Below are 19220 nucleotides of genomic sequence, written 5' to 3'. Positions count from 1 at the left end.
AGACAGGAGAGCAAATGTCCTGCAATGCAAACCAGTCTGTTGGGATGCTGCAGCTGCAGGATTTTTGCTTTATCTTGGAGGGGTGTGTCAGTCTCCGAAAAAGAACGCAAGCCTGGGGATCCATGTTGCTGTTTTGGCGGAGACATCATTGCAGGAGGCTGGAACTGGTGACTTACACGACAAAACAGAAAAGCTTTCTCGCAATGCTGGAACAATCCCTGCCTCCGAGGAGGTTATTTTTAAAGCGTAGGAAGAAGAGTCCGGGACCTAGAATGATTGTTTATAAACAGAGATGTGCATTTGGGGAAAACTGGATAGAAAATACATCTGGAAGATCCTATATTTGGTATTTTGGGGTAAATTTAGCATCCCAAATATATCCAGGATTTTTTTGGGTGGATACTGAAAAAACCGTCCCCAAAATCCCAGAAATATTCAGGTTTAACCGGGAAGATCGGGAGCCTGCATTTGCTCCTGGACTGTTTTCTTCCTCCACCCCAGAATTTTTCTTTGTTTTTCTTTCTGTGTCTCCTGGGGCTTCTATCAGCTTGCCAGGTGACTTCCATCTATTTCAAGTCTGTTTGTCAGTTTTTTCTCTGCTTCTGTCGAAAAGGCCAGCGCTGGTAGCTAAATACATATTACTCTACTGTGCGTAAGACTTTGCTTCCTCAGCCCCACCCATATACCATCTCAGCTGATTTTTGCCTACATTGCTTTATTGCGCCATCAAAAATCCAGTAAACTTTGAGATTTGTCATTAACGTGCCATGCACATTTCTCTTGAATTTAGAGTAAGATCAGTGTGCAAAAGGGAAGCGACTCAGCTCCCTGTACTGGCAACTCTGAATTTCACAGGACGTTGAGAGGGACTAGGCTCCTGTCAACAGGCTGTTTACCAAACAGACAAAATTTCTTTTTTCTACGAATCAGATAATTGGTTTTCGGAAACTTGCACAACACAAGTACTGAGCAGCAGAATTTCTACAGCAAAAACAACTGATGCTGCAGTGGACCAAGAATCCAGTGCCATATCTTCGTTTTTATTTATCACACATTACTGTGTTCACTAAATCTATTGTTTTCCATTCAGTTTGGATCTCTGGTAAAAACAACAACCCTGTACTCAGCCTGTCTGGTATTTATAGACCCTACAGGAAGGGGGGGACAGGGGGAAACCGATGCTTTAATTAAGCTGACGTACTATAATAACAATAAAAATACCGAAGAACTTGATGCTTGCTGGAATTCAACCATTTTAAGGATGGAGAAAGCATCCTAATGTGTAAATTGTAGAGAGGGAGTGATATAATAATAATGTGGGTTTTAGTTAAATAGACAAATAGAGTATTATTTGATTAAGTGCTATGGGTATTTTAGTTATATTAGCGCTGTTTTAGTTTTTTTTTTTTTAAATAATGTGTATCACCAGTATTTGATTTTTTCAAAGTAATGATATATCTAGGTTTTTCTCCGTTTTTCATTTTTTGTAAGAATAAATGTTTCTAATAAAAAAAATTAAAAGAAAGGAAGGAGGGGGGGATCCTTTAGATATCTAGTTCCATCTTGCCAGCTTGATTGTTTTACTTGCAGGTATCTGGATTCTGCAGGAGCATGCATCTCCCTTCCCCTGCCAGCTTTTCTACCATGCCTCATCATTGTTTCTAAGATCACATTTAGGGAGGTGCAGTTGTAGTAGGGTGGTTTGTTTGGCACAGTACCGTCTAGATCAGGGGTGTCAAACAGATGGCCTGCAGGCTGGATCTGGCCCCTTGAGAACTCTTATCTGGCCTGTGAGCCACCCCCCGCCCCAGCCCCAATTTGGGCTGGTGAGCCCTTGGTGGGCTTGCCTTCAAAGGCAGCCATTCCCACCCCCCACTCCTGATCTAGGCTGGAAAGGCATGGCCCTGTCCAACCAAGTGACACTTATGTCACATCTGGCCCTCGTAAGAAATAAGTTTGACATTCCTGGTCTAGACAGTCATGTTCAGGAAAGCCTCTGGGTACTTGTCATCTTAATTTTATTGATGACCTTATAGTGCCGTGTTGGCGAACCTATGGCAGGCGTGCCGCAGCCGGCACACCGAGCTCTCTCTGTGGGCATGCGCTGATCCGGCGCATCTGCCTAGGGCTGAGCCGTGTTGCCGTGGTGAGGGCGCTGAGGGCGGTGCTCCTTCTCCCCAAGCCCATGTTTCCCAAGCCTGCGCTGGCGCCCTCCCTCTCCTTGCACCCGGGGCAAGCCCCTCCCTCTCTCTGAGGCTGTGGCCGAGCACCTTGCCATGCCCCCCCTCTCAGCTGAGCTGCGGGGCAGCTCAGCTGTTTGTCGGGGGCCCCCGCCTGTCTTCAGTTTGTCTTGGGCCCCGCCCATCTAAAAAAGCATTTAGAAAATTCTACAACATTTGCAGACAATCCTAAAAGCCATCAGGAAATCTACAAGGAATTTTCTAGCATTGTAGCAGCTGCAAAGGTGAATTTTAGTAACAGATTTTTACAGTTCCATAAGATGGAGACAACCCTTTGTTTTCTTACTTCTCCAGATAAAGCCAAATTTGAAGAACTTGATCTTTCCTGCCTACACTAGTTAGATTTAGAAAATCTGGAAATGGAGCTAATAGAATTTCAAGAAAGCTCTATCTGGAAAAATAAATTCTATGACACTTGAGAAGATAGAAGGGATGCCAAAGGACAGCACAGTTAGTTCTGAAAATGAAATCCTTAAAGTGTGGGATTCTCTGCCAAATAATTTTAAGCCAATGAAAGCACTTGGGATTGCTATCCTGACTTTGTTTGGATCATCTTATGCTTGTGAGCAGCTGTTTTCAGCTTTGAATTATATCAAATCTGACACCAAAAGCAGGCTAACAGATGACCTGAGTGCTGCATGTGTTGCTCTCAAACTTACAAAGTATGAGCCAAGGGTAGACAAATTATCAGCATGCACACAACAGCAAAAATGACATTAATTGTTCAAAAAATTGACAATGTCCTCAAAGATGTCACAAAAATGGTGAATTACATCATGGCTCGTGCTCTGAATTGTCGACAGTTTCAAGCAGTTCTTGAGGAGGTTCAGGCACAGTATAATTGTTTACTTATGTACAATAATGTCCGGTGGCTGAGCAGAGGACGAGTCCTGGAGAGATGCATGCCAAATGCAAACTTTTACCTTTCAATAAAAAGTTGTTTGTATAATTGAAAGCTCTGTTATTGTGTTTTTCTTTTAACGCAAAATATGTGAATGTATGAGATGTTTTTTCTAAACTAAAACCTCAGTATTCAGGTAAAATTGCCGTATTGGCACTTGGCGATAAATAAGTGGGTTTTGGGTTGCAGTTTGGGCACTCGGTCTCTAAAAGGTTCGCCATCACTGTTATAGTGGTTGTCTATTTGAAGTTAATGTATGCTCTAAGCAATGGAAGAACATTATCTGCTGTTCCCTGGGCCCCCTGGCAGATCTATTTTCACTAAAATGGACATGCACTGGAAAACTTGGGTTGCTTTCAGATCCTGCTTTCCATTCCACACAGTCTTGGAAACAACAGTCTGGGCCAGAGAGTGCAATAGGGACTACTACACTACAAGGCCATTCTGGATATCCCCAGACAAGTCCTATACAGGGCCCAACCTAAACACGCAGATCTATTAGACTCCAGTTGATGTAACATTTGAATAGGAATGTGTCAAGTCATTCTAGGATCCTTTAATAACAGTCCACTAAGCATACGTTTCCTACTTGCTGAACAACCTGAAGTTCTAAAATTACTGATATCCTTTCCAGGTGTCACAGAGATAAAACTTAATGGTTTCTGATGGAGGAACAATCTCAAAGTCACACTGGACGGAAAAGGGTAATATGAACAATTATTATTTTTTGTTGTTTGCAAATTTGGTTTATTCCATTTTGTCAATAAAGCACACATAGATTGAAGCTGATGGCAGAAAAAAAAAGCAATAGACAGAGCTAGGTGTCATGGCCTTTTGGGATACAGGACGCAACTTTCCTTTCCTCCCCGTTTCTTTCTTCTAGACCCAATCCTCGTGAGTGTGAGAAGGCCTAATGGGGGGGGGGGTAACAGTCCTGTGGTCTTGGTCTCCCTAGAAAAAACACAGCCTATACCAAGCAACAATGAAGTATAAAAAAGGGTAATATGAACAATTATTTGATGATCTGATCTCGTCAAGGCCTCTGTTTATTATTCACAATGCCTACCGCACCTGCCGCTTCACTATCCTTATCTCATTCATTTCAATCACCGCTTCTGCTCCATTCAAACTGTGATTACTCTCATGTTAAAGATAGGAATCTGAAACTGAAATAAGGTGATTCATTCTAGACCGTGGAAAATGATAATGAACTAACTGCATAACCCTAGGTTTTAATCTGAAACAACAGCCATAAAATCATACTGGAATTCTACTTCGCGAATGCTGTTCCCCAAAGCCTCAGCTATAAAAACACTGATATGTTTGGATAAACCCAGCAGCAACCAATATACATGTTTTTGTCTTCAATTCTGAATGGAGGTGGAGGAGGCTATTGACACAAAGTCCACATTTATGTATCAACATAACTGCACATCGCCTTTCCTCATGGCTCAAGGCAGCTTCCAGATTAAAACCAAATAAAATAACCCCCCAATACTTACCCCTCCCTCCCCAAAAGATGCTTGCTGTTCAAACCCCATCAAAAGCCCTGGCAAATATACATAGGGTTGCCAAGTCCCTCTTTACCACCGGTGGGAGGTTTTTGGGGCAGAGCCTGAGGAGGGCGGGGTTTTGGGAGGGGAGGGACTTCAATGCCATAGACCCTACCTTCCGAAGCAGCCCTTTTCTCCAGGTGAACGGATCGCTATCGGCTGGAGATCAGTTGTAATAGCAGGAGATCTCCAGCTAGTACCTGGTGGTTGGCAACCCTAAACATACAGGAATTGCAGCACTTGCTGAGGACCATCCACAAGGGGGCTCACTTCTTCAGGAAGTCTCTTTCACAGGATGGGAGCCACAACAGAAAAGGCCCAGGCTCTGGTTGATGCCAGGTGGGCCATCCTAAGTGAAGGAATGGCTATCAGCCCGAAAACTGTTGTTGCTGCACTGGAACACAAGGGAAGAGATGGTTCTTCAGATATGTGGGCCCTAGATAGGGTTGCCAGCTCCAGGTTGGGAAATACCTGGAGATTTTGGAGGTGGGGCCTGAGGAAGGCGGGGTTTGGGGAGGAGAGGGACTCCAATGGGGTACAATGCCATAGAGTCCACTTTGCAAAGTGGTAATTTTTTCCAGGTGAACTGATCTCTGTCTCCTGGAGATTAGTTGTAATCCCTGATCTCCAGGTACCACCTGGAAGGTGGCAACCCTAGCCACCTGGAAGGTGGCAACCCTAGCCCCACGCCATTCTGTGTTCCATGTTGATAACCGATAATAGGAAAACCAAAATAGAGGTTCAGCAAAGTTTAAGTTTTTAAAACAAGCTGGGGGGAAATGAAGAATCTGGACATTTCACACACACACACCCAATTTCCTGAAGTCTCAGGGATTTAGGTAGCTAATTTCTCCTCCCCTCTTTTTCCCCTTAGCTGCCTTGTGGAGGAAGGCTCAATTTTTCACTGGGAGCAGTCTTTTGCTTAAGTTATTTTTCTGTGGGTGCTTATATAGGGTTACCAACTCTGGCTTGAGAAATTCAAGGAGATTTCTTGACAGTGAACAAGGAACTCAGTGGAGACGTGATGCCACAGAGTCTGCCCTCTGAAACTGCCATTTTTGACAGGGGAAACTGATCCCTGTAGTCTGGAGATCGCTTGTAATTCCAGGAGAACTACAGGCCACACATGAAGATTGGTAACCCTAGTAGGGTTGCCAACCTCCAGGTGAGGCCTGGGTTTCTCCCAGAATTGATTTCCACACTACAGAGATCAGTTCCCCTGGAGAAAATGGTAGCTTTGGAGGGTGGATTCTATGGTATTATATCATTAAGTTCCCTCCCTTCCTCAAACTCTGCCCTCCCCAGATTCTGTTCCCAAACCTCCAGGAATTTCTCAACCAAGAGTTGGCAACCCTAATTATCCTAGTAGGTAGCCATGGTCTTGCGGTCTTTGTGTTTGGTATGAACCATCCAGCACACTATTAGATGTAGAAATAATATTTTGTGTTGGGGCCAACTCATATCACTATTTTATATATGGCAAGGCATCATTAAGTAAACCAGTTTCATGAATGTTCTTACACGCTGAGGGCCACTCTTGCAGGAGGGTGCTTCTATAAGGGAATAGGACTGAAGTCGATTGCAATGTTTATTTTATGTATTATTGTACTTTTATTGCACTGTCTCGTAAATTTGTAATCCACTCTCTATATTTATGAACTGTTACACCTTAGAGTCTTAGACAGTTTTCTGTTTGCATTGGGTTGCTTTCTAATTTTTGGAATCCCTAACCTATTGCATCACTATTGGATGTTTTGTGCTGTCTGGTTGGTTTATTTTCTATATTTTGTAATCTGCCTCGAGTCTTAGGCCATTTATGCATGGCTGTTTCCTCGCGGATTTGTGTTTAGCCAGCATCCAGAAAACGCATTACAACACATGGGTAGAGCGAGGCAACCTTTGAAGGTTAGAAAATGCACGCATAATCAAAGCAAAGCCCCACGTAGTTGGTGAGGTGGCCATGCATAAATGGCCTTAGTGAGAAAGATGGGCTTTAAAGTAAGTAAATACAACACATTAAATTTAGTTACAGATTTGTTGGATTGACATGCCATTAATCCCTGCAAACTCATGGGGGAAACAGACAATGAGCAACAAAACATTTCCCTAAGAATTAGCATGAGAAATTTCAGCCAGTGCTATGCATTTGAAGAATATTCTCATCACAAAACAATGCATTCAAAATGCTTCATGTAGGAAATCGCTGTGCCGACTGTAATAGGTTATACGTCAGAGGTAGAGGGTATTTATTTTTCGAACACATGTATAATCTTGCCCGAGCAACAGAAAGAAAGAAAGAATAATATTGTCTGCTTGATTAGTCTTTAAGATGTGTACGTTTATGTTATCTTTTTCATTATTGCAGGATGGATACCCTTTCATTTTATCCATCCCTTTTTTTCCTTCTGTATCCCTACAATATTACAAAACTAATAAAATACTATTAAAAAAAAACCCCAAAATGCTTCATGTTTGTTTTGTTGCCTTCATAAGATTTCACTGCAAATCATATAGCAACAGACATAGGTCCTTATGGCCAGGGCCGGTGCTACCATTAGGCGAACTAGGCGGTCGCCTAGGGCGCAGACCTCAGAGGGGTGCAGAACTGGCCCAAGGGGCACAGTTTTAAACAGATTAGTGTCTTGAAAAAAATGCAACTGAAAATTTATATTTTTTACTTTAAGATAAGTACCACAACAGTGCTATGGAATATAATTAATTATAATGTCTTATAAAAAGTTTTGTGCTTTTATTTTTTCTACAAGACATCTGTTTTTGAAAATTGGTTAGCAATGGGGTGGGGGGACAAGTAGTTAACCTTGCCTAGGGTGCAAAAATGATTGGCACCGCCCCTGCTTATGGTCAATGCATGGTTTTTATTCCAGTATTTCTACATCAAAGGCCTTTTAAATGCCACTACAAATCAGCAACACACTGTAAAAAGTACTTACAACCAACAATACTTTTGCTGTTGTCAAGGCACTGGTAACCTTTAAAAAACAACAACAACAGGCCACTAACAAATCACAAGGAAACATTCCCAGAATGACTAGGGAGGTGCTTTCTGCTGACACTGGGCAGAGGGGCACATTTTATGGTTAAGGTGGAGTTTGGAACGAGACGTCTGGCAAGAAAAATAGAAGACGGGTCATTTGCAGCCTGTATGGGTGATGCACAGCAAGTTGTGGTGCTATGCAGCCTGCGGCTACTTATGATGAGGGTGAGTTAGCCGTTGGTGTTTTTCCAATACAACAAGTTGCATAACCCCTTGCATGCCTAAAAATGATCTAAAGCTCAAGGTGGTATCCAACTGCGTGTTTCCAAGCTCCGAGACAGCTAGAATTCTTTCTTTTTTTAAAAAGACCATTCATTCAGGGATGTAATTATTTTGAGTTATTTAACCCGGGCAAAGCATTTTTTTTTTTTTTTGGATTACTGAAAATATTAACTGGAGAAGAGGTTTATACAACAAGCATGTTATGGGCTAAAATAAAGAAACTGAGCACATCTCTAAGCTGCCTTGGAAAATGAAGGGATCTCTGGCAGTGCTGGTAGACAAATAGAATTTTATCAGGTGACAAAGCGTCTTACCTGTAAATGTCACTTTGCTATTTAATTGAAATTTTAAAAAATAATTTCAATTATCTTAGCCAGCATGTATATATGGTTGCCAACAGCTTGGAGGGGAAAAAATGTCCTGTCCCTTTAATAGTGGCTTAATGGGATGTGATTTACCTCCATGCCATGAAAAACTTCAGCTGCCCGTTCTTTTTACACATTAAGCCTCTGCCAAAGGGACTGGACATTTTCCTCTTGTCTTGTTGGGAAAACTCCACAAATATGAAACCAAACCAGCAAAGCCAAATGAGTTCATTTGCCATTGTCTGTCCTTCCTTCCAAACCTGAGACATTTTCTGTCATGATTACTGGAGCTGTCTGCTCAGGGATGGCAAAGGAGGCGAGGGCCTATTCTGCACATGTGGTTTTCATCGGTTTTGGCCCCGAACTACTCTTTTTTTCTTTTCCACATGTGTTCTGGTCAGCCTTGCTGACCAGAAAGCTACGCAACTGTGAAACTGACCAGAAGCAGAGAGAGGAAAAAACACTGGTGCTATCTACTTCAGTTTTACAGTGGCATGGCTTTCAGGTCAGTTTTTCTAACAGCAATAAAATATCACTAGATTGCTGGAGCATTAAAGCAATAGTCTTAGCAGTTTCTCTGAATTCCTTTCATTTTTTTATTAAAGTAAGGCCTTTTATACATGGGCTGTTACCATTGCAGTCACCTCCCAACTACTTCAGGGTTTTGTTTTCATTATGCATGTTTTCTCCGCTCTTTAGAAGTCGCCTCGCTCTCCCCTCACGTTTTCTGGGTGCTGTTTTAGCCCCAGTTTAAAGTCTGCCTCAATCCCAAATAGAAAGCTGGTCCTGTGCATACTTGTCAATTCGGATTTTTCTTCCCGTACCCATTCTCGCTTCTCCCTCCCCTTTGTCTTTCCCCCTCATCCAACACCTCCCCTTGATGATGGAATACTATGAGGCTGCATATTTGGTTAATTTCACAGTGTTGGTCAGTTTCAGATCTCAGCTGGATAGAACAGAGCCAGGCTGATTTGCTGCCCTCCCCTTATACGCGTCCTCTTTAGGATAGCCATGAAAGCCAATTTTTTTGTTTGTTTATGGATGCAGGACTAGTGATATAACACTAGAATGGTCACAAATGACCCATGAGGCTGCTTATTTGGTTGGTCAGTTTCAGACCCCTGTGTGGAGTGATTTGAGAACTCGACTGCACATATTGTGCATCAAGAGAGCAGAATATCCAATGGAAACAACCTATGCATAAAAGGCGTAAGTCTCTATCCCTTTCACTCATGGAGATATAAGGAAGAAGGCATATCTCCATGAGAGAAGGAGCTAGAGACTAATTAAAAAAACATGCCAGCTCAGGAGCCATTTTTTTAGTGTTCTGTTCCCTGACTCTTCCACATGCGTGTTCACCGTCTACTCACTATTCTATTGCTAAATTTGTCCTTTACCAAAAAAAAAAAAAAAAAATGGTGTGAGGGCCAGCCACTTAAACAGGCTTCTCTGTAGGGAGAGCACTTACGTTAATTGCTACTACTTGTTGAAAGAGTTTTGCTTCACACATTATTTAAAATGGCTCTGGTTAATGCAGGGTTGAGAGCCATTTTGCTGATCGTTCTCTTCTCTGACCCTTCCACAAGTGCACTCATTGTCCAATCAGTAAACAGAGAATCGCTAGTGACGAAAGGTTTGGTGGAGGAGGAAATGTCTCTAGCGTTCCTGCCCAGTAGCGCTAGACTCCATGTGCAATAAAATAAAAAGGGGGCTGCTGCTGTGACACACTGACTAGGGTTGCCTGGGCTGCCTGGAAACCAGTGGAAGACTGGGGGGCAGGGACATTAGGGGACAGCTTACAGTGACAGCATGACATCCCTTCAAAAAAATCCCATACTCTCTAGGAATTGGAGAAAACTCTATGGTAAAACAAGAGTTTCTGGTGATTCCTAGAGAGACAAGACATCATGCCTGGGTTTTCCAGGAAGTGATGTCATACCAGTGCCGGATTTATGTATAAGCTAAACAAGCTATAGCTTAGGGCCCCACTCTCTTGGGCCCCCCCAAATAATTTAAAGGGAAAAAACCTGGATGTACATTTCCAAAATATAAGATAAAAAACAAATAAAATAAAACCTACATACAGCAACAGTGTTTTGTGTTGTGTAGGCTCCTATGATGTAAGTAATGGGCCCCGCCAATGTGTTTGCATTATTAAGTTTGTTATGAATAAAAAATCATTTTAAGTTAGAGCTTAATAATTATTTCACTATTAATATACTTCTTAATTGTATTTCAGTTCAACAATTACTTTGATAAAATACATATTTTGTTATGTGCAAATGGCTTTAGATACCTATTAGGTCCATAAATTACCATATAGCACATATATAACACAAAAAACAGCGACAATTTGTTGTTGACAAAGGACAGCTGGACATATAAAGGGCCCCAATGACCTTCAACAGCTTAGGATCTCATCAAACCTAAATCCGGCCCTGTGTCATACCAATGCCGATAATTAAAAAAATTATTTCCCCCACCAGCTGCTGGAGTGCTAGCAGGCAAGGTCCCCAGCAGGAGCATGGCAACCCTAATACTGACAATTTCACACTCCATATGTAAGTTAATTTAAACTTATCTCCTTACAAAAACAGGCAAAAGCATCAAGTCCCTCATTAGGACCCCTGCTGATTCATATTAAGCATTTCCCCCCCAAGGAGAAATTAGGTAATTGATTAAAAATCCCAACTGGGTTTCTGATTGATATTAAATTATTTTTGTTTTCTAGATTTATGGCCCACTCTGTCCCGTGGATTCCGATATGAAACTAAGCTCTTTTTGTTCCTACAACCATCTCCCACAATTCCAATGTTGGGAACACTTCTGGCAGGTGATGAGCAGGGCTCTAGCTTATGTAATAATCAATGTGTTGGGCTACAAAGGGTCTCGTGTTACCTTGAAGACATACGCACAAAGTCAGAATTGTTGCAACTTGGAAATTCCTGGAGACAATTCTGATGATGTGGGGAAACTGCCACTCAGTGTCAAGGTGATAGGCAGTGATTCCAACAAGGAAGTGATAACTGATCTCCACTCCTCATATCTATTTACCCCATGCTGAGCGTAGGGACAGGGCAAGCTTAGACTAGCTTAAAATTTGTGAACGTCCATTGATTCAGCCCATCACTGAAAGGAGCCCTTTTGCCCCCATTATGTATCTTCCATAAGAATGTCTAGGGCCCACACGGCACCGGGGCCAATATATTTAGATTTCTGGACATCCGCCTTTAACCAATTATAGTCTTCTAATCATCATGAGCTGTGTCTCCAAAATTGCCATTTTTTCCACTTGAGGTAGAATCATAGAATCACAGAGCTGAAAGGGACCACCAGGATCATCTAGTCCAGAGGTTCCCAAACTTATTTGGCCTACCGCCTCCTTTTCAGAAAAAAAAAATTATTCAGCGCCTTCTTTAAGCGAATAAACAGAAAGATGCAGTGACAAACTAGCGTTCATTTATGTTCTAGTCCAATCCCCTGCACAATACAGGAAACTGACAACTACTTTCCCCCCACACCCCCAGTGACCCCTACTCCATGCCCAGAAGATGGCAACAAAAAACCCTCCAGGATCCCTTGCCAATCTGGCCTGATGGAAAATTGTTTCCTGACCCCAAAGTGGTGATCGGCATTACCCTGGGCATCTAAGAAAGGGCCACAAGATCCAAACAGTGACAAAACCCTTCCTTTCCCCCCAGGTATATGCAGGCTTGTACTCAAAATCACAACTTTAGGTTATCTGGATCAAGTCCTAAGCATCCGTACCCTAGAGATCCCCGACACAATAACTAACAAGAATTTTTTTAGAAAGGGGAAAAAACCCGAAGAGATATAATTGTCAAATAATTCTGGCATTAAGCGAAAAGATTTCAACTTTCTTTTCTAACACAAGAGGCTGAAAGATTGAAAAGATACCCCCCCCCCCAGCTCTCATGAGCTTTGCTGTTTTGGAACTTGTTTACAAAGGGCCTGATGACACATTTAAAAACTTTTCATGACAATAAATATTCTGAACAGTGCCAGGAAAGCCTGTTGCAAGAGCGTGCGTGTTAAGACAGAATGAAGGAAATGAATCACTGCAGCTTCCCATGCAGCAGAATGCTGAGAAAGAGTAAATGCTGCTATAGAAACACTTTCAGATCAATGGAGATATATAGCACCAGAACGATGTGCCTGGATTCAGTCGTTCCAACGCTCACATTTAACCATGCCATTCCACTACCCTGGAACCAGCCCAAGAAGAACCATTCATGCGACACAGCCTATGGCTACTCCCATCCTGGCACACAGTGCGCAACTGTCCCACGATATGGCAAAAACAGCTGCTAAGATCGAGGAAAGTCGGCGCAACCATGTAGCGCCTTTGGCAGGATTGTGACTGTGCCATTCCAGCTAGTCCTATGGGTAGGATATCAGGGCCTCTCTAGTGCAATAATGCTATGTTCCACGGCACACAATCCTTTCAACCTTGTTGGGTAGTTGAATCAGTGCTACAATCTAAGCAGATGTAAAATTTACCTCTGCAAAGCCGTCAGAGACCTGGCGGCATAATTGGATTGGATATGTAAAACAGCAGACAGAGGGAAAGAAACAGACCCAGTTTACGATAAGTGCCTCTTACTAGTTTGAATATCACACCCCATCTAAAGTGATTGTATGACTAGCAATTTCGAGTACCATTTCCTCCCTACCTCCTTTATCTGATTGTATGATAATTTTGAGCATTCATAAATATATATATTCATTTAGATAATTTGCTTGTTAAAAACTGATAACTGGGGAGAAAGAAACTTTAGAGATGTAGACCTCAATCCAGTAAAGTGGGTGATGTGCATTTTCATTTTATTAAATATAATACACACACACACACACACCCCTCGTCCTTCCCTTGTGGCTCAAGGCAGCTTACAATTCAAAATTAAAACCATCTATAATACAATAAAATCACATTAATCCCACGCTCAAGCAAATCCCTGCAGCACAAACTATTAAAAGCCCTCCAAATAAAAATAGCTATACTGTTTCTCCTAAAAAGTTCTAAGGACCGTTCCTTTCTCATCTCCTCGAAAAGCCCATTCCACAAGATGGGTGTGCTGCTACTGGAAAGAAACAGCCTTTGGTAGACACCAAGCAGATAACCTTAAATGGAGGTACAACTGGAAGGTGACCACAGAAGACCACCATTGGAGGATGGGAACATGTTGGGAGAGGCAGTCCTTTAGATAGATGAGTACAAGAGCTTAAAAGTCACAACCAGCACCTTGAGTTGAACTCAAACAAACTGGCAGCCAATGCAACTGTTTTAAAGAAGGTGAAATGTGTTCCTAGCAACTAGCCCTTGACAATAATCAAGCTGTTGCATTCTGAGGGCTCAACTAAATGTTGTGTGTGACCTGAGCAGGGGGTCTCCCAACCCAGCTCCTAGTACCTGTAATACCAAGTGTTGCAGGGTCAGTTTCATGCCATTTTCTTGAGCCAAATCTGTCATGGGAGGTAACAATTTACCCTATTCTAGGGCTCCACATATACTGACAGCAACATGGTGGAGTCCCAGAGCACAGCAAATGGCCTCCTCTGCAGCCATTTCAGCTTGAGAAAACAGCATGGGGGGGAAGGCTAAAGTCTGTCCCCTCCCCGTGCCAGGCTCACGACCAGAAATTGGCCCTGCAGCTCTTGAGAACTAGAGTTCCTTGATGGTGTGTGAGTCAGGTCACATGTAACGTTTAGTTGAGTCTTGAATCAGTGGCAGAGTTGTTTTCAAGGGCAGCCCATTTAGAGCATGCTACAGTAGTCCAAAGAGCCCCATGGCGCAGAGTGTTAAAGCTGCAGTACTGCAGTCAAAAGCTATGCTCACGACCTGAGTTCGATCCCGACAGAAGTTGGTTTCAGGTAGCCGGCTCAAGGTTGACTCCGCCTTCCATCCTTCCGAGATCGGTAAAATGAGTACCCAGCTTGCTGGGGGTAAAGGGAAGATGACTGGGGAAGGCACTGGCAAACCACCCCGCAAAAAACAAAGTCTGCCTTGGAAACGTCGGGATGTGACGTCACCCCATGGGTCAGGAATGACCCGGTGCTTGTACAGGGGACCATTACCTTTACAGTAGTCCAACTGCGAGGTCACCAAAGCATAGATTGGCATGGCCAGGTTGTCTGAGTCTAAAGGGTGAGTTGGGAAATCGGATGCAGCTGACAGAATGCTCTCTTGGTCATCGTGTCAACCTGAGTTTGAAATATCAAGACTGGGTCCACAAACGCCCTCCCAAGCTCTTAACCTGCTCTGCAAAATGTCAACTCCACCCCATCCAAAGCAATAGGGTCATATAATCAACACCACCTAAATTAATGCCAAATCAACCAAATTAATGCCAGAGGTCATAAGGGAGGTCATAATCCTGTATTTTGTGCAAAGAAACAGCAGCATGTGGAATGGTTCCTGTTCTGTTCTCCTCCTCCCACCATACCGCTGCACACACAGACCATTTGTGCCTGGGAGGTTTTGCCTTGGATTTGCTACTCTTTGGATGCACATTTTCCCCATCCAAATTCTCAAAACTCAACAATAAGCCTCCATGCAGAGTTCTGAGAATTCAGATGGGGAAAATGTGCATCTAGAGAGCGGCAAATCCAAGGCAAAACCTCCCGTGCATAAATGGCCAGTGTCCTCAAAGCACATTATTTGCCACGGTCCAATTTTTTTCTACAGGACACCATGAACAGAAGACCCCAAAACACAGCAGACTCTACATATATCTTTCCATTCTCAACAATGATGAGAACTGGAAAAAATAATTGGGAAAGCAAAGGGAAGGGGAAGAGATAGCTACGTGTGTGGTGCAGTGGTTCGAGCGTTGGACTAGGATCTGGGAGGCTTGTGTTTGAATATTGGCTCTGCCATGGAAGCTTGCTGGGTGACTAGCTTAGGCTAGGTTAGTCACACACTCTCAGCCTAACCTACCTCACAGGATGGTTGTGAGGATAAAATGGAGGAGAGGAGAAAAGAATGGAGGAGAGGAGAATGATGTAAAGCCACTTTGACTCCCCATCTGGGAGAAAGGTGGGGTATAAATGAAGTAATAATCAATGTATTTGGAACCTAGCATAAATGATGACAAACCATGTAATAAATTCTAGGAGGAATGCAACTTTATTCTTTCACTGTTTCAAATGAACTAATCCATGAGTTAAAAAAAAAAAAATTCATGACCACAGCTATTTAGTGTTTCAGCGGACAACATTTCAGTATGCCGACACAAGACAAAATGAAAAAAACAACAACAGCTGAATTATGCCCCTCAGTTTCTGGTTCCCAGAACAAACCATTTACAATGTTATTACAGGACTGTATGTTCTCGGAGCTCCCTAATCCCCCCCTCCAGTATACAAATAGTAATGAAAATGATCCCTTGGATCGTCTAGTCCTAATCTGACCCCAGTGCACACAGTTTTAACATGGTTGTTCAGTCTGAACAAACAGGCTGCAATTCAGCTCTAGGTGTAACCTCATAAGAACCTAAGAAAAGCCATGCTGCGTCAGAGCAAGGCCAGTCTGTTCACACAGTGGCCGACCAGGTGCCTCTAGGAAGCCCACAAACAAGACGACTGCAGCAGCATTGTCCTGCCCATGTTCCAAAGCACCTAATATAATAGGCATGCTCCTCTGATCGTGGGAAGAATAGGTATGCAACATGACTAGTATCCATTTTAACTAGTAGCCATGAATACCCCTCTCCTCCAGGAACATGTCCACTCCCCTCTTCAAGCCTTCCAAGTTGGCAGCCATCACCACATCCTGGGGCAGGGAGTTCAACAATTTCACTATGTGTTGTTTGAAGAAATACTTCCTTTTATCTGTTTTGAATCTCTCATCCTCCAGCTTCAGAGGTTGACCCCGCATTCTAGTATTATGATGCACTGGAGCACTACACATAAGTTGGAATTACACATTCTTTTTCCTTTGCAGCAGCAATTTCAAGGGGGATATGGGGGGGGGGCGTGTGCATAGCAGGGAATCCCTCCTTACTCTCTCCCCCCCAGTCAACCCCAAAATTCCTTTTACCACCTGTGGAAGATTTAGAGGTAATTGTATTTTTGCCCCAGGGTTGAGAGGTAAAAACAGACGGTGTAAGCAGTCGGATCCCTCCCTCCTAAGGGGTGCCGTGGTGGCACAGGGGCCAAAGTCTGGCATAAGAGCAAGGCACTACTTTCCCCAAAATGGACGCCCCTCAGAGGGTTTTGGGGTCCATCTTGTGTGTCAAGCTTGGGCAAGGAGGAGGTTGGCAGCTGAACTGGCCCTAAAACGTACCTGACTGGACAATGGGGGCAGTTAATCCCCACTGTGTACTTATCACCTCTGGAGATGAGCATAAAAGATAAGCAGCAATTGGAAATTTAGGAGACTGAAGACTTTGCACTGTTAATACCTTCAAATCTGAGCACTTAGAAAGCACAGACTAAGGTTCCTTGGCCGCACTGCTCATCTGAGTACTGTTTATCAATTAAAAAATCATACATGTTCAAGCAAAGTCCAGAAGATGAATCCTGACCCTCAAGTGTGCTTGCTGAATCGGAAACACTGATTTCCTAGCAGATACGATGTCCTTATAATCAGCGATGTCAGAAAGTTAAGAGTTAGTTAAGCTGTTCTCATTGACAGATGTGCTTAAATGAAGGAAGAAGGGAAACATTACTGGCAGTTACGGGTCCCTGCAGGCCTGCGGCTGCACTGTCAGGGCATGAGTATACCCCTCCCCACACTTTCTAGACTGCCTTTTTTTTGTTACAAGCAGAATTGATCATTTTTATCCCCAAGAAGCAGTCATTTTAGCAAAGATCCCTTCAACCTTTGGAAAGAATCAGAAAAATCATTCATTCTATGAATAAAAATGTATGGAACTGCTTGCGGGGGAAAAGTGGGACATGGAGTCCCAAAACTGTGCAAAAATAGAGAGGTGATTTATCGCCAAGTAACACCTACAGAAAAAGCTAACAATGTTTACTTAATTTTTAAAGGACGAATACCAGAAATCCAAGATAGCTCTTATTTTTTTCCCCCTACAATGTGGGAGAACATGTGCTGTAAGGGTCAGCAAAACTGGGATTTTACCTGACACAGCAAATCTTTTCCATGCCCCAGACAGTTATTTAAAAGGTTCAAATATGTTAAGAACCACACTTTCATCTGACAGGATGCTCCTGATTGGCTTGAATGAGATATTTTGAGCACTACGGGAGAGCAGTCATGGGAATTTGCTTTCTTTTCACATCAGTATCATCATTACACACAACATTCTACAATTACTGCTTACACGTGCTCCCTGCAGAAATGCTGTGGCCTCCAGCTGTGCAGGTAGGTACAACAGGTGTCACTAACATAATCGTTATTCCTGTTAAAAGAACAAAGCTGAGATATAATCTCACATCCCAATGTGTGAATGCAAAGTACTTCTGCACATATGTTATTGGTGTGTGCGTATGTATTTCCTTTTCTAGCTGCACCTCTCCATCTAATGTAGGGTTGGCAGCTCTGGGTTGGGAAATACCTGGAGATTTTAGGGGTAGAGCCTGAGAAAGGCGGGGTTTGGGGAGGGGAGGGACATCAATGTCATAGAGTCCAATTGCCAAAGCAGCCATTTTCTCCAGGTGAACTGATCTCTATCGGCTGGAGATCATTTGTAATAGCAGGAGATCTCCAGATAGTACCTGAAGGTTGGCAACCCTAATGTAATGTCAAATCCTGCTACAGAGATTCCTCCAACTTTCAGTTACATATTATCACCATATTGGGGGAGGTGGGAGAAGAAGCAGAGAGAGCAATGTCTTGCCTAAAGCAACCCAGGTAAGTTCATGCCGAATGCAAGATTTGAACCCGGAACTTCCTGATTTGCAGAGCCAATCGAACCGTGCACATAAAATCCGCTCATGGATGCAATCTATTTGGAAACCTCTGTCATCAGTCCAGATTCTGAGATGCCAACATTGCTACCACGTGGCAGCCCAGAAAAAGAATAGGGGGAAAAAACTGACTTTTTTTCAATGGGGAAACTAGAAATTTTTGGGAGCAATCAAAGAAACTTCTATGAAAGTTTCATTTGGATTGAGTAATATGCTTTTTAAGACTCATAATGATAATTCCTGTTTGTCCTACAGACATATACAACATATTTTGAGGATATTTTTGTTTAAATGTGGCTATTTGTCCACAATTAATTAATTTGTCCATATTCTGTTCTAACTGTGGCCTCTTGTCCAGAGTACAGGTTGCGCATCAAAACGATCAGATGTAGTGGCACACCCATTTCCTTTAAAACCAGCCACAGCTTTTCATGATCCACACAGTCAAAAGCTTTGCTGTAATCTATGAAACACAAGCTGATTTTCTTCTGAAATTCTCTCGTATGCTCCAGTAACCAGCGTATATTTGCAATATGATCTCTAGTGCCTCTTCCTTTTCTGAAACCAGCTTGAACATAAGGCATTTCTCGTTCCATATATGGTAACAGCCTTTGCTGTAAGATTTTGGGCATCACTTTACTTGCATGAGAAATTAATGCAATGGTCCGATAGTTGCTGCAATCTTTGATGTCTCCTTTCTTGGGAATTGGAATGTAAATGGATCATTTCCAGTCTGTGGGCCATTGTTTTGTTTTCCATATCTGTTGGCATATTCTTGTTAAGATTTTGATGGAGACCGTTTTTGTGGCTTGGAATAGCTCTATTGATATCCCATCCGCTCCTGGTGATTTGTTTCTCCCGATTGCTCTCAATGCAGCTTTCACTTCACTTTCGAAAACTGTAGGTTCTTCTTCAAAAGATTCTTCTTGGAAAGAATCTTTTATTCTTTCATCTCTTCTGTATAGTTCTTCAGTGTATTGTTCCCACCTT

General features: G+C 42.8%; 1 protein-coding gene across 1 annotated transcript in view; it reads right to left on the bottom strand.

The window, feature by feature from the left end:
• VDR (vitamin D receptor) overlaps positions 1–19220 on the bottom strand; it is a 68447-nt gene that overhangs the window by 14020 nt on the left and 35207 nt on the right. The gene's annotated exons all lie outside the window — the stretch shown is intronic.

This window comes from Euleptes europaea, chromosome 1 (assembly GCF_029931775.1).
Source record: "Euleptes europaea isolate rEulEur1 chromosome 1, rEulEur1.hap1, whole genome shotgun sequence".
Lineage (NCBI taxonomy): Eukaryota > Metazoa > Chordata > Lepidosauria > Squamata > Sphaerodactylidae > Euleptes > Euleptes europaea.
Note: the sequence above shows the minus strand (reverse complement) of the source record. Positions and strands in the feature narration are given on the sequence as shown.